Source organism: Macaca fascicularis, chromosome 4, assembly GCF_037993035.2.
Source record: "Macaca fascicularis isolate 582-1 chromosome 4, T2T-MFA8v1.1".
NCBI lineage: Eukaryota > Metazoa > Chordata > Mammalia > Primates > Cercopithecidae > Macaca > Macaca fascicularis.
This window is the reverse complement of record NC_088378.1, coordinates 65,567,479-65,583,025: the sequence shown is the minus strand read 5'-3', so window position 1 is coordinate 65,583,025 and position 15,547 is coordinate 65,567,479.

Here is a 15,547-nt window from a genome sequence, read left to right as displayed (position 1 = left end):
AACCCAATCCAGCTTCTACTACAAGGGAAGAATGGAAAAGGGGAATGGCTGTTGGGTGAGCTGTGAACAGTATGGTCAAATGTCATAGAAAGTAGAAAAAAAGACTGACGGTGTTCTCTTGCAGGAATACTATTTTGACATTTTGCAGAACTACTAGAAAAATAAAGACTTCGATGTTTGCGATTATGAGCTCTAAATATAACCAAGTTCTAGTAGCTGTAACCCCAAAGCCCCTAGGGCTTAAGATACCAGAGCCGGCCTGAAGAAAAACAGTGCCAGCACCTCTGCTTCTCCACCGAGCATTTCCTTGGTACAAGAAGGTGAAATTTTTCATTGTGTTACTGGAAATACATCATGAGGCCACCGTCTTGCCTCGGCATGGCCCCTTCATTAGCAGGTTCTTCAGATGTGGAATGCAATTTGGAAGTAATCTGTTTGCTTGGACACGGCTGAACGATGGCTCCTATCTGGAGATAGCTGGTGCTTCTGCGACAAGAAGTCAATGCCTTCTGCATGCGTGAGACTCAGAGACACACGCCCTAATGTGCCCACCATGTCTTGTCAATATAGCAAAGCAGCTGCAACCTTCTAAAAATTAATTGGTTTCTGGATCATTTGCATTTTTTATAGTTTGCCAACAACAGATAGGGAGAGGGGAGGGAATTTATTAATGTTTGAAGAAATTCTCCAAAAGGGGAAGAAGTGAGCATTTTTAGCGTGACCCAGAGATGCTCATCTAAATATGACATGGCATTACCTTTCAAGCTGCCTCTCCCGGCAAGCCCCTCTGAAGGGAGAATTGATATACAGCTCTAAATGTAGACAGCTGCTGCAGACCTCCAGAAACTGCCTGGGGCTTACAGTATTTTATTTGGGGTCTACATTATGGTTCAGTAACGGCCGTTTTCAGAAAACAACCGAGGCAATTTCAGGATTCACTGTCACAATAGGTCCACTAAAAATAAAGTCAGCATAAATAGATTAAGAAATGGACAGAATAACAAGGCATAAAGAATGAGAATGAATGCGCCTGCTGCAGATGACGGGGCAGCACGCTGTGTGGGGAGCTGGGGAGCGACGAGAGGGAAGGTTGGAGCTTTATCTGCTGACTCTGTGGTTTCCAGATGTTTTCTGACTGTGGGGAGAGTTTATTTCACAGGGACAGTCAGCCCCTAATCCAATTCTGCATTAGCAGCAGTGGAGGCTCTATATGAAGTGGGGAGAACAGCTTTCATTGTGGCATTCCGTTTTTTCATGGCTGATACCTCTTAAAAGACAGAGTGGGCCAGGCTCGGTGGCTAACACCTGTAACCCCAGCACTTTGGGAGGCCAAGGCGGGTGGATCACCTGAGGTCAGGAGTTCAAGATCAGCCTGACCAACATGGTGAAACCCCGTCTCTACTAAAAATACAAAAATTAGGCGGGCACGGTGGTGGGTGCCTGTAATCCCAGCTACTTGGGAGGTTGAGGCAGGAGAATCTCTTGAACCCAAGAGACGGAGGTTTCAGTGAGCCAAGATCATGCCACTGCCTTTCAGCCTGGGCGACAGAGCAAGACTCTGTCTCAAAAAAAAAAAAAAAAAAAAAAAAATCGTAAGTCTTCCATAGCAGGATCCCTAGTCCCAAACATGAGTTTGGGGAAGGAAGAGATACAGTGCAGAAGGAAGTAAGTTGGAAAAAAAAAAAAAAACTGTTTTCAATTCAGTCATGTCATTTGGAGAAAATGAATCTCTTTAGAAAACTGGCAGGAGAGAAAAAGATAAAAACTATCTGCTATACACTTATTGTGCAATCATAGGCCAGCGCATACCGTGGTAAGCTCGGGGAGATGGACTCTTTCTGATCTGGGGGTCCAAGCAGTCTTACTCAACTGGTTAATCACAGAGCTCTGGTTGGGGCTTCCAGCCCCCACTTGTCAGGATCGCTGGAAAACATCATGATTTATTTTCACATCTGGTCAGGCCGGGAATGCCAGAGAGAAGCAGCCAGGGTGCCTGGTGTGGCCCCCAGTTCCTCACCCTCTCGCCCTTCACCGATTCTACAGCTTTTGTTGAATAGAACAGAGCAACAGATACTGCTTCTATGGCAACATTTCGTGGAATTTTCTGCAAAGTCATTTCCCAACCAAGTTCCCTGGTGTTAATAAGTATTAGGTGAAAAAAAAAAAAAAAAAAAGAGTTCTCAGCTTAAGTACGTTGCAAAAACAGTTGAATTTAGCTAAGCAGGTGAATCTTTTTCAAGACTTCTCAGCATCTTTGCTAAGATGAACTGCACTGTGAATCTTACAGAAGAGATAAAGTGGACAGCATTTCTCCAATGAATCTTAACATTAAAATTGTCCCTTTGGAAAATATTTTCCATGGAACACCTTGGTAGGACTCTCTGGAAATATGTTTCGTCCTCGATACAAACCATATGATTTTCAGTTGATTGAATATAAGAATGTTAGGGAACATAGCGCTCTACGTTTCTGCCTGGCCAGGACCAATTTTCTTTAAAAAAGGAAACTTTTTATTATTATTTTTCCAGTTCAGTAATCATTCAATTATCTCCAGGGGACATGACTTAAAGAGCAGAAACGATGGCACTGAGTTCTCCAGGCTGGGAAAAAAGAGGGGACTAGGTCGGCCCAAACCATGCCTGGTGGCAGATGCCTGCCCACGCCCCTGCATGCCACGCTAGTGTTTTGGCAGGCATTCATCAGAGGTCAATCAAAGTTACATCAGTGAAATGAAGCTCTGCTGTGGAGACATTTAATCATTTCATTAAGCATACTATTGTGTCCAGGTGCTTTGCCAAGTATAGTGCTGGTTATGGCTTCAACTAATTCCTAACTGCTGGGAAATGTAGCCAGCAGCCCTCAGACGCTCGTGCTCTGCCTCCCCAGGCAGCTGCTGGAGAGGCGGCCAAGACGGGCTGCTGGAGGAGTTCACCTTCCATGTATTCCAAAGGCAAACAGGGTCTTTTTGTCAAGTTTCTCTTGAAGGTTCTCCAGCCTGATTGGAGTTAAGGGAAGGCAAGGATGCGGCAGGAGTGGGAGGAGGTGGAGGGGATCTGAGGACTCCAACTTGGCCAGGGTTTCAGAGCATCTTGGGCATGCAGAACTTTGGTCCACAGTGCGGAGTGCTCTTCACATGACAGGCTTTCTGGAAGACATGGTGTGGGGGACTCCCCCTACCTCTCAGAGGCCTGTGCACCCATCTACAGCCAACCTCCACTGGGACAAGGCTCACGGAACTTCAGGGTACAGAAGATCAGTCAGTGCCTTTCGTGGTGGGGACCCCGTACAGTGAGCAGTGCCCATGGATGAGAGTGGGGGACCCTGTCTGGGTATAACGGGGAGGAGTTTCAGGCGATGAAGGCCAGGAGCAGAGAATTTTAATACAAGATTATAAAATGAATTGAGATGCTCCCTAGAATAGACCCCTCATCACGTAGGTGGTTCACTGATTTTCAACAAAGGTGCAAAGGCAATTCAATGGGGAAAGGATCATCTTTTCAATAAATGATGCTGAAATAACTGGACACCCATATGCAAAACATGGGACCTCTATGCAGACTTTGAATCGTATGCCAAACTTAGCTTTGAAATGATCCTGGACCTCAGTGTAAAAACTAAACTATAAAACTCCTAGAAGAAAATGTAGGAGAAAATTTTGTGACCTTGGTTTGGCAAAGGTTTCGTAGCTACAACATCCAAACGCATGATCCATAAGAGAAAAAAAAAAGTGATAAATTAGACTTGTTCAAGATTAAAAACTTCTGCTCTTCAAACGACAATGTGGCTCACACCTGTCATCCCAACACTTTGAGAGGCCAAGCTGGGCTAACCGCTTGAGCCCAGGAGTTTGAGATCAGCCTGGGCAACATGGTGAAACCCCATCTCTAGAAAAAATACAAAAAAAATTAGCTGGGTGTGGTGGTGTGCACCTGTAGTCCCAGCTACTCATGAGGCTCAGGTGGGAGGATCACTTGAGCCCAGGAAAGTTGAGGTTCCAGTGAGCTGTGATCATGACACTGTACTCCAGTCTGGGTGACAGAGTGAGACCTTATATCAAAGAAAAAAAAGACAGTGTTAAGAGAACAAAAACACATGCTATAAATTGGAACAAAATATTGGCAAAATACTTATAAAGGACTTGTACCTAGAATATAGTTGTTAAACTCTCGAAATAAAAAAGAAAACAGTGCAAAAACAGCAGAAGATTTGAACAATTTGCCAAATTGTCAGATAATGTCAAAGAAGATATATAGATGGGAAATAACCACATGAAAAGGTGCTCAAAATCATTGGTCTCTAGGGCAATGCAAATTAAAACCACTCCCACCTGCTAAAATGGCTAAATTAAAAGGAACAAACCTACTAAGTTCTGGTGAATACACTGAGCAGGGGGATCTCAACTCTGAGTCACAAATCATTTGGTTACTTTCTAGAAAAAGATATTTTGGAAGAGTGCAATATTACAAAATAACAGTCCGTTTGATGTCAGGAACCTAAAACTCAGTGTCCAGGGTCCACAATCGCAGGAAGAGGGTATTATCCTTATCATCCCTGTTTAACAGACAAACTGAGACCTGGAGAACTTGGATGGCAAAATGAGTTCATGGTAGGGATTAAAAGCAGGTGGATGAATTCCCCAGCCCACTGCCTAAGCATGGCCTCAGTCAGCTACACACCTAAAGACCACATGAAAAGAAACACCACACCAGCAAGGACAATGAGAACCGCCCCACCCCAGATACACTGCTAACACCCGGACATTCTGCATCCGTATTTGCCAGAACATGGTATGATTGGGCCAGGCATGTTGGCTCACACCTGTAATCCCAGCACTTGGGAGGCTGAGGCTGGTGGATCACTTGAAGTCAGGAGTTCAAGACCAGCCTGGGCAACATGGTGAAACCCTATCTCAACTAAAAATACAAAAAAATTAGCCTGGCGTGGTGGCACATACCTGTAATCCCAGCTACTCGGGAGGCTGAGGCAGAATTGCTCAACTCGGGAGGCAGGAGAATCGCTTGAACCTGGGAGGCAGAGGTTGCACTGAGCGGAGATCGCACCACTGCACTCCAGCCTTGGCAACAGAGCCAGACTCTATTTAAAACAACAACAACAACAAAAAAAACTTGCTATGGTTGCTTACTCTACTACACAGAAATCTGGGCTACAAAGGAAACCTTTTAGAAGTTTGGAAAGAAAGAATATCTCTAGAAATAAAAAGTAGGGATTGTCAAGGAATCTTCTTCTGTATATAGTTTCTCATTCCTTGCTACCCTCAACCAGAAGGGGGAAAAAAAGTTAAATATAGACTTTTGGGATACTTCCAGACTTGAGCAAATAGACATTCGGAAGATTGCTGAGAGTTACAGAAAACTGAGAAACCAATCAAAATTGTGTTCTTTGATGACTTAGTATTCACCCGGTACTATTCTAAAGGCTTTATAAGTGATAATGCCATTCAACCCCTGCAGGAAGGTATTATTAGCCAGATTTTAAAGATGATTAAACCAGCCATCAGAGAGGGTAAGTGATTGCCTAAGGTCACACAGCTAGTTGGTGGTAGAGCTGGGATTCAAATCCAGGTTTGTCTGATATCAATGGCTGACTTTTCCATCCCATCACTGCCATTACCAATAAGCAAATAAACAGTCCTACCTGGGCAGGTTCGTATCCTGTCTCTATCCTATTTGTCCTTCATGTTTACATAGTGGTACCAGATGTGCATCCACAGCTCTGTAATTTTCAAGGACCTGCCTGTCCTTCCCCTCCCAACCTGTTGGCGGTTTATAAATGCTTCCCAGGCACCATATAGGGTCGTTATCTCTCCTCTCTCTCTGCGACTGCACCTTGGCCTGTACCCTGACTCTAGATAGAAACCTTATAAATGGTTAGTGATTACTCCAGCCCCAGACAAGGAAAGCCGCCCTTGCCCGAGCCCCCTAAAGGCCTAAGCGGATTAATACCACCTCGGCAAACCTCCAGACCGCCCAGGATTGGGGGCAGGGGTATGCTTCAAAATTTCTTCTCTGGTCAGCTGTGAAAATGAGTCCATGTCCAACAAACAGCATTGTTCCATGTGAGCAGCCGTCAATGCATTTGGCAAGAATAAGGACTTGGAACACAATGGTGATTATTTTTAATTGGATGGGCCTCGTGGCTGTAACAAAAATCAATGTATTTCTGACGCGGCTGCGGATGCACTGATACATCTCGGCCCTGTGGTGCTCTGGCGGCCAGAGGAGACCAGCGCCCCACAGAGCAGCCTTCTTTTGACTTTGGGGCCCTGAGGACCAGAGGCTCAGGGCTTCCCCACAACAAGGCCACAGGACCCCGCTGGTGGGAGGGCCGGGGCCCCGCGCTGACCAGACCAAATAGAGGCCCCCATTGGGGGATGGGCCCCGCGGTGCCGGAGAAGCGGGTCTGGGGAAGGAGGGGACTGCACAGGGGGGCGCCTGCACCCTCCGCTCGGCTGTAAGCTTGGAGGGTTTGCGTTTCATGGAAAGTGCAGAGGCCTGCTGAGCATTTGCTGCTTGCATCAGGAGTGACGACCTGCCCACGCAGGACAGGGCCAGGCAGGGGGCTTATGAGCCAGAGAGCCTTTTAATGCTTTCATTTCTGGCTGGAATCACCATTTGTGAAATATTAAAACCAAACAACAGAACATGGCCTCCCTGGTGTGATGAAAAGCACGTGGCTCTTATCCCTGCTGGCAGCTGCCCAAGGTCTTCAAGGAGATGGGGTTGCTGTCTGGGGAGACTGGGGTTTGTCTTTCTTGGGGGGAGAGTGGGGGTTGTCTGTGAGCAAAACAGATCAGACAAGTGTTCTATGGAGCCAATTTTTTAAATGATACATTGAGGGAAAAGAAAAGTAATTGGATACCCATCCAAGGCTTAAGGAACCCTTGAACCTGGTTTAAAGGTTTTTCTCAAGAAAGACAATAGCATGGGCTCTCTTGTCGTCCGGCAGTTCATGGACAGGGTGAGGTCTCCGAGCGGCTCACATGGAACAATGCTGTTTGTTGAACACGGACTCATTTTCATAGCTGATCAGAGAGGACATTTTGAAGCACCCCCCTGCCCCTAATCAGGAGAGGACCCTGAGTCTGGAGAGCATTCCTCCACGAGTGGCCCAGGAGCAGGTAAGTGCCGCAGGCAGATCCCGGGGTGCAGACCGCAGGCAGATCCCGGGGTGCAGACCGCAGACTGCAGCACCGTTTCTTCCACAGCTTCTGCAGAGAAGTGTTTTCATGCACACGGGAGCTCAGAGAGTGAGCAGCCACCATCTCAGTGACGTGTCTTTTGAAGATTTTTTGGAAGCTGCTTCTAGACCACAGTGCAGCCTCACTAACAATAAAAGGAAAAATTCCCTGGAGTGCCAGGAATGCTACTGCCATTCCCGTGAACTGTGTCACCTGTCGCCCCCGTGTCCTAACTGAAAAGCTCCCCGTTCACACTCAACAGAATCAGTAACAATTTAAACTACTTTATGGTGAGCATGATTTGTTTCTAATCCCTCTTTTTTTGTTCTTGAGACAGTCTTTCTCTGTCTCCCAGGAGTGCAGTGGCACAATCTCAGCTCACTGCAACCTCCATCTCCCAGGTTCAAGCGATTCTCCTGCCTCAGCCTCTGGAGTAGCTGGGATTACAGGCATGTGCAACCATGCCCAGCTAATTTTTGTATTTTTTAGTAGAGAAGGGGTTTTTGCCATGTTGGTCAGGCTGGTCTCGAACTCCTGGCCTCAAGCAATCCACCCTCCTTGGCCTCCCAAATTCCTGGGATTACAGGCATGAGCCACCTTGCCCGACCTCTAATCCTTATCTCTGGGGTTTAGTATAAACACGCACTGGAAAAAGAGATCTCAGCCTTCAGACACCCCCTAAACCCACCTGAGCCTGCTTCTCTGCAAACACCCTTGACATCTCCATTAAGAGCCCGGGGGACCTCTGCTTGTAGGCTGGGTTGCATTTGCTACAAAGCCCCTGATTTTCACAGCCACATAAGCTATTTCTCTCTCAAGGCATTGCTTTTGTGTAGAAATTTATCATATTTTTTCCTCAATCCAGAAGTAAATCATTTTTTTTTTTCTGAAAACTTGAAGAAAATCCTTTAAGCTGTTTGGACTTATTCGAGCATGTAAAAAGGGTATTTCAACCCATAGTTCAGCTGCTTAGAATGTTCTCAAATAGCTCAAATAATCTGAATTTAAAACTTTGAATTGGGCCTCTTTATATAGCATCTTAAAAAGGTGCCATTGACGAAGAAAAATATGGCCATGAAATAAAGGATATGGGGAGAAAGTGATCCTGCTGGTTACAGTAATAGATTGAGACTCATAAATCTTGGTTTCTATTCTTGGCTTTGGAAAGAATTTATGTGCTCACTGCATTTGGCACATGGCGGCAACAGGGAGATAGACTGAAGGACTTGGTATGAAGGAAATAACATCTTCCTGTACACGTTCAATTGTGAAATCCACATACAAGGCACTGGAGACAATGCATACAAAGCCACCTTAAAGAAACACAACAATTTGCAAGTCAGATGGGGCCAGCCAGGACTGCCCTGGAGGGTCTCAGAGCAACTGCCAGGAGCTCATATCTGAGCAGGGGGAAGGAGAGGAGGGAAAGGGGTGGGAACTGAGGAGAAGTGGGGTGGGTGGGATGGGTGTGGGGTGGCCTGAAGCCTTCTGCTTCAGGGGAAACAGTAAAGTGTCCCTGGCTGACTGGGGATCCAAAGCTCTGCTCTGCCAGTTCTGAGCTGTGCGATCTTGAGTTAGTTACCTAACGTTGTGTCTCAGTCCGTTAAAGCCCCTATAACAAAGGGTGCAGCTTGGCTGAGTACTGGTGATGGCTGTCCAAGTTGCAGGTGGCAGTCCTCTCCTTGTGTCCTTTATAAAGGCACTAATCCCATTCATGAAGTCCCCACCCTCATGACCTAATCTCCTCCCAAAGCTCTCACCTCCTAACGCCATGACACTGGGGAAGAGGATCTCAACACATGAATTTGGAGGAGGACACAAACATTTAGTCTATAACACCTCAGTGAGCCATAATAGCTTCATTTGGGAAAGTGGAGACAACAGTTCTTAACTCATGGAATTAAAGGAGGATAAAATGTGTAAACCTCACTTAGCAGTTAGGAAGAGGTGGTGAGGACTGTGCTGGTAGGGGTGGCAGTGATACTGGTGAGGGGATTGCCATTGTGGTACTGGTGGAAGTGGTTATAGTGGCGGTGGTGGTGAGCCTATCATCAATGCAGAGATGGCCAGGTCCAGGCTGGCAGAGCCTGTTGCCATGATCAATGCCCATGAGCCAAAGAAACCAGGAACACATAGTTGAATAAAGTTGGGTTTCTGGGTACTTGTTGCCACAGGGGAAACTGCACACCACAGGGAAGCTTGGGGTGTCTCAGTAAGAGGGTGGTGGGTGACCTTGTTATAGGAGTTGAGCTAATGTTAGGTGACTTGGGGAGCATTTGCTCTGGATTGAGTATGATTGGATATCACTAGTTTTTATCCAGGACGAGAAGGGATAGAGCGAGCTAAGGCTGTCATTGGTAAGGAAGTTGCCATCATTGACATTGGATGAGAGGGAGGCACATGTGCTTGTTTTTGTGGTTTGAATGGCATGCTGTGTGTGTCTGTGTTTAAACGTGATTACCTTGTTTGAACAAGTGGCCTTGTTTTTGTCTCCCCCATCCAGTCACAGAGTTGCTTTGTTTAATGTTGGTGTCCAGGAAAATTGTGTTTGTTCAACAAAAGACCATCATGGTGGAGTGGTGGGCACCAGGCTGGCTCCCAGCTGACAGCTGGCAGGGTCTGCCTGTTTGTTCCTCACCCTCTCACCCCAGAATCCCTGCTGCAGTTCATTGCTCACCAAGAACCTCTTGGATTAGAATGGGGTTTCCCACGTGTGGGGCCTGCAGGAGACAATTGTGGTCAAAGGGATCTGAGTATCCCAGACCCCTGTGGTGATAGTAGTGTGGAACCATATGAAATTGCCACTTTTATAGGGCAGAAGCATTCAAATATTGGCAATTTCCCACAGTAGAGCCGAAATATTTATCACCATGAGTTAATACATTGTTATCCTGCAGCCCACCATAACAGTTTCCTGTGGGCCTCCTGCGAGAGGAAGCCCTCGGTCTCTGGGTGAGAATAATTTGGGGTTTCTGATCCTCTAAGGCAGAGAGGTGAACCTTAAACCACACTCAAAATTATCAAGGTAATGTGAGACCCTCCAGAAAATACCAGGATTTTCCCCCATGGCACCCTCTTGCATTTATCAGAGGGAACCTGGCTCCGCATCCACTTCTGTCTGTCGGTAAGTCAGTTAGCACAAGTTCGTAAGTCTTGTGAAATGACTTACGAACCTCTTTGCCCGGGCTCAGGCACTGCCCATCTCTACCCCAGGTGGAAGGGATGGGCACATGAAGGGAAACAAATGAGACAACTCAAGACACAAGGACCTGGGGCCAGGGTTGAGAATAAATGTTTAACTGGAAAGCGGCTGGGGTGTGGACAAGGAAGTCATCCTGGGGCAGCATGGGTGAGCTGGGTGCAAGCCTCACGCCCGGCATCACAGCTTCCTGTCGCTCGTCCCAAGGTCCATTACACACACACACACACACACCGGGAGCGCAGTGATACGATCTCGGCTCACTGCAACCTCTGCCTCCCAGGATCAAGCGATTCTCCTGCCTCAGCCTCCCAAGTAGCTGGGATTACAGGCGCGTGCTACAGCGCCCAGATAATGTTTGTATTTTTAGTAGAGATGGGGTTTCACCATGTTGCCCAGGCCCAATTTTCACCTCAGTAAAATTCTGGGGGCACCTGCAGCTTTAAGTGATCCTGTTGCTTGGCATGAGTTGCCGAGTGCCTGAGTAAGTTAACAAATTCAGGCGAACAAAACCACCTGCGCTTTGAATGGTGCTATTATTATACAGGAGTGTTTGCTGAGGCCAAGAGAAGGAAGCTTGGAGTCTTTCCAAGGCTCTGCCAGGCTGGGCTGCCCCCACTGGTTTGGGCACTTCTGGCCAGAACCAGTCATCCCCAGAAATGTAGATCACAGCTGCTGGACTCTAGGGGAGCCCAGGTTTGGGGAAGAGAAGTATATTGGTTTCTGTGGCTGCTGTTACCAATGACCACAGCCTTGGTGGCTTAAAACAACAGATGTTCATTCTCTCGTGGCTTGGAGGCCAGAAGCCCTAAACCAAGTGGCCACTGGCAGTGTCTGGCATTCCTTGGCTTGCAGCCACCTCACTCCAGGCTCTGCCTCAGACTCCACATGGCCTCCTCCTCTCCTGTTTTTCCCTTCTACCTGTCTCAAAGCTCCCTTTGCCTCTGTCTTAAAGGACGCTTGCCACTGGATTTAGGGCCCACGCAGGTAACCCAGGATGATCTCCTCATGTCAGGATCCTTAATTATATCTGCAAAGACCCCTTTTTCAAATAAGGTCATATTCACAGGTTCTAGGGACTAGGATGCACACATATCTTTGGGGGCCACCATTCAACACCCCACAGGCAGTGCAGGGCAGCAGCCGGCTTTGCCCACAGTGCTCCTCCTGAGCGTGCTTCATTAATGGGCTGGTGCTTGGGCAACATGACAGCATTTTCCAAGGGCAGGTGTCCTTTTCTCCATCCCACCTTGGAAGCCTTCCAGAAGCGGCCAGGCCCCTGTGGGACTGTCCCCACTGCAGCGTCTACCTCCATAAACACTTCCCGGGATCCCCCTTGGAGACCTGGCTGCCTGGCTCCCCTCCCTCCACCCTCTTCCTCAGCAATTACCCCAAGCTGGCCGGCTGCAAGGTGCTGGGGATCCCCTGGAGTAGGGGGCTGGAGCCCAGTTCAGCCAGACCTTCCCCTCCTCCCTCCCCAGGGCTGGGTCATCCGCCCCTGCACCCTGGAGTGCAGCTCCCACGTGGGGACACCCTCACAGCCCATCAGCCCTCCCCCAAAACACACACTCACTCACGCTGGCTGCTCATCCCCTGGAATGGCTCCTAATCCCCTCGGCAGTGACTAAGCACCTTCCAGTCACTGCTCCAGCCATTAATTTAAGCGCGGGCGCGGCCTGGCTGTGCCGTTCTCCTGGAGCGCCAAGACTGTCCGTGCAGCCATTGATTTAGGAGACAATATCACTTGCTTCCAAGTTTATGAGGCAATAAACAGCCCCCGCATATTGATGAATGCCGAGGTGTTTGCTCAGCACATTTGCTGTGCGCATTTATTAAGAGGGCTGTGCTTTAAAGCAAATGAAACTGCAACTATTTTCATTTCCTCCGGTAGGGCCGGCCCCTCCCCCAGCGGTTGTCCTAATCTATTTGATCCTGGATCCCTCTTCTCTGGGTACTGGGCTGCAACCCTGTGACCAGCCGAGACGCACACCTGGTCGCTGCAAACACCCCTGTTTGCTTAGGCCTTGGGGAACCTCAAAGGGCCCCAGACACAGGGCTGGGAGGGTCTGGAATAAGAGGGGCAATGAAGAGGCTGCATTTCCAGGGCCCCGCCCTCGAGGCCTCGCCTCCTCCTCCTCTCTGGAGAGAAGCAAGCTTAATAAAAATAGAACCCGCCAGCCACCAGCATCTCCTCCCCTCAGGCAGCATCACACACCAAATAAAACTCCTTTTAATCTTAAGAAGCTGGGACGCCTACAAGGCTGGGCTGCTAGTCCATAAAGATGAATCTTAGAGCATTTACTAGTTGGAATGCCCTGTGAATCGAAACTGGTTTATGTATAAAATATTAGGACGGCTCGGAGGAGGTGGCGAGCCGGCGGGAGCGACCAGAGGAGATTGATTGCGAACTTTGTGCCAACTGAGCAGTTCCCTGCGAGCCGAACAGAGAACAACACTTGAAAAATGTATCAGATTAGCCCCAACACAAAGCTGATTTATAGCCGCAGTAATCCGCATCTTGCCGTCCATTTCGGTAATAGAGAGAGATTAGGATGGTGGTGGGGCTTTGTTGGGTTTCTCCAGCTCAATCCTCTTCCAGCCCCCAACCCCACAATGAATCTTGCAGTAAAATCAGGGGTTAGCAGTTTCACTAGACATTCAGATGTGGAGGGTGTTGAGTTTTGAAGCATTTTTGAGTTTGGCATGAAAACTGACTGGATGAGGAATTTGTTTTTAAAAATCTAATAATATTGATTGCTTAAAATCACAAAGAGTCTCCTGGGGAGATGGAGGAGGCAAGTTCCCCAGTAGACCCCAGGCTGTGTTTAAAAGAGGTGTTGGAGCTGAGTGGCTCCCCTCCAGAGGCACCCACGTTGCAGCCCACCTTGAGCATAACCCCAGCCCATGCACACAGCATTTCAGGCCACCTGAGTCGGGAAGGACAAGGATAGAGCCTACTTTGAGACAACGACATTCACCCCCACCTGTCACTGGCTACTTGTCTATTCGATAGGCATTTGAAGGTATGTACAAAGCACCATTCTAGGTCCCTGGGAGATGCAGAATGTGGGGGTGCCCTCCTACTGCTGCTAATTGCCATGTGGGACATTTGAGGAAGATCAGGGGCACTGCCCTCCAGAGCCTTACCATCCCCGCTGGAACTGGGCACAGGAGCCAGATAGATCAATAAATATGGAACACGCACCAAACCAAAGAAATGACAACTGGCATCATGTCAATCAAGGGCAAAGGAGAGAGACCGAGAACTCCTGGGGATGGGATGAGATGTGATTGAGGAAACTGCTCTTTCTGTGCAAAGGGCTCCTGGGAAGAGCGGGAGATGGGAAGATGCGTGACTGGACCTGGCCTCTCCACAGGACCTGCCTGCTGATATGTTCTGCTTCTCTGGAAGAACCATGACCCCTAAAAGCTGTCTTTGAAGCCTTTCTTCAAGGCAAATCTCATTCCCAAGCTTATTGTTCTAAGAAATAGTTTAGAGAGTCGTCTTTTCTCCCATTGCTCATACATGCACAAGACTGTTCAGGACTCCCTGCCAAAGTCTGATTTGCCTGAGCACGGCAGGAGGTCTGCCCTCTGCCCATCCGCCTCATCAACAGATGAATCCCTCAGGCCTGGGAGGAGGGGCTGCTCTTAGGCTGGAGGGTGGGTAATCCCACCACCCGGAAAGACTACCAGCTGCCATAGCTCTGGGCGTGAGCACTGGTTCCTGCCCTATAGAGCTGACCACGGAAGAGGGGTGGGGACAGCTGCCCTTGGGGGTGACTAACAGGATGGGGTGATGCGACATGCTGTGCACCAAAACACCCGGTGCAGACAGGAGGTATAGACATCAGGAGATTCTGGTGATAACACTGGGACCCAATTGCTCAAAGAGAGATGTGGGGTGACCACTGTCACCACCATCACTAACATCACCCTCATCCCCACCGTTACCACCAGCACTAACACCACCCTCATCCCCACCATCACCACCATTATCACCATCACCCTCATCCCCACTATCACCACCATCACTAACATCACCCTCATCCCCACCGTCACCACCAGCACTAACATCACCCTCATCCCCACCGTCACCACTATCATTATCACCATCACCCTCATCCTCACCACAACCATCACCACCAGCACTAACATCACCCTCATCCCCACCATCACCACCATCACTAACATCACCTTCATCCCCACCGTCACCACCAGCACTAACATCACCCTCATCCCCACCGTCACCACCAGCACTAACATCACCCTCATCCCCACTGTCACCACCATCACCATCACCCTCATCCCCACTGTCACCACCATCACCATCACCCTCATCCCCACCATCACCACCATCACTAACATCACCCTCATCCCCACTGTCACCACCAGCACTAACATCACCCTCATCCCCACCGTCACCACCAGCACTAACATCACCCTCATCCCCACCGTCACCACCATCATCACCATCACCCTCATCCCCACCATCACCACCATCACTAACACCATCCTCATCCCCACCATCACCACCAGCACTAACATCACCCTCATCCCCACCGTCATCACCAGCACTAACACCGCCCTCATCCTCACCATCACCACCAGCACTAACACCACCCTCATCCCCACTGTCACAACCAGCACTAACACCACCCTCATCCCCACCATCACCACCATCATCATTATCACCATCACCCTCATCCTCACCATCACCACCATCACCACCATCACTAACATCACCATCATCCCCACCGTCACCACCAGTACTAACATCACCCTCATCCCCACCGTCACCACCATCACTAACATCACCCTCATCCCCACCGTCACCACCATCACTAACATCACCCTCATCCCCACCATCACAACCAGCACTAACACCACCCTCATCCCCACCATCACCACCAGCACTACCAGCACCCTCATCCCCACCATCACCACCATCATCATTATTACCATCACCCTCATCCTCACCACCACCACTAACATCACCCTCTTCCCCACTGTCACTACCAGCACTAACACCACCCTCATCCCCACCGTCACCACCATCATCGTTATCACCATCACCCTCATCCTCACCACCACCACCATCATTGTCACCATCACCCTCATCCTCAACAGCACCATCACCACCAGCACTA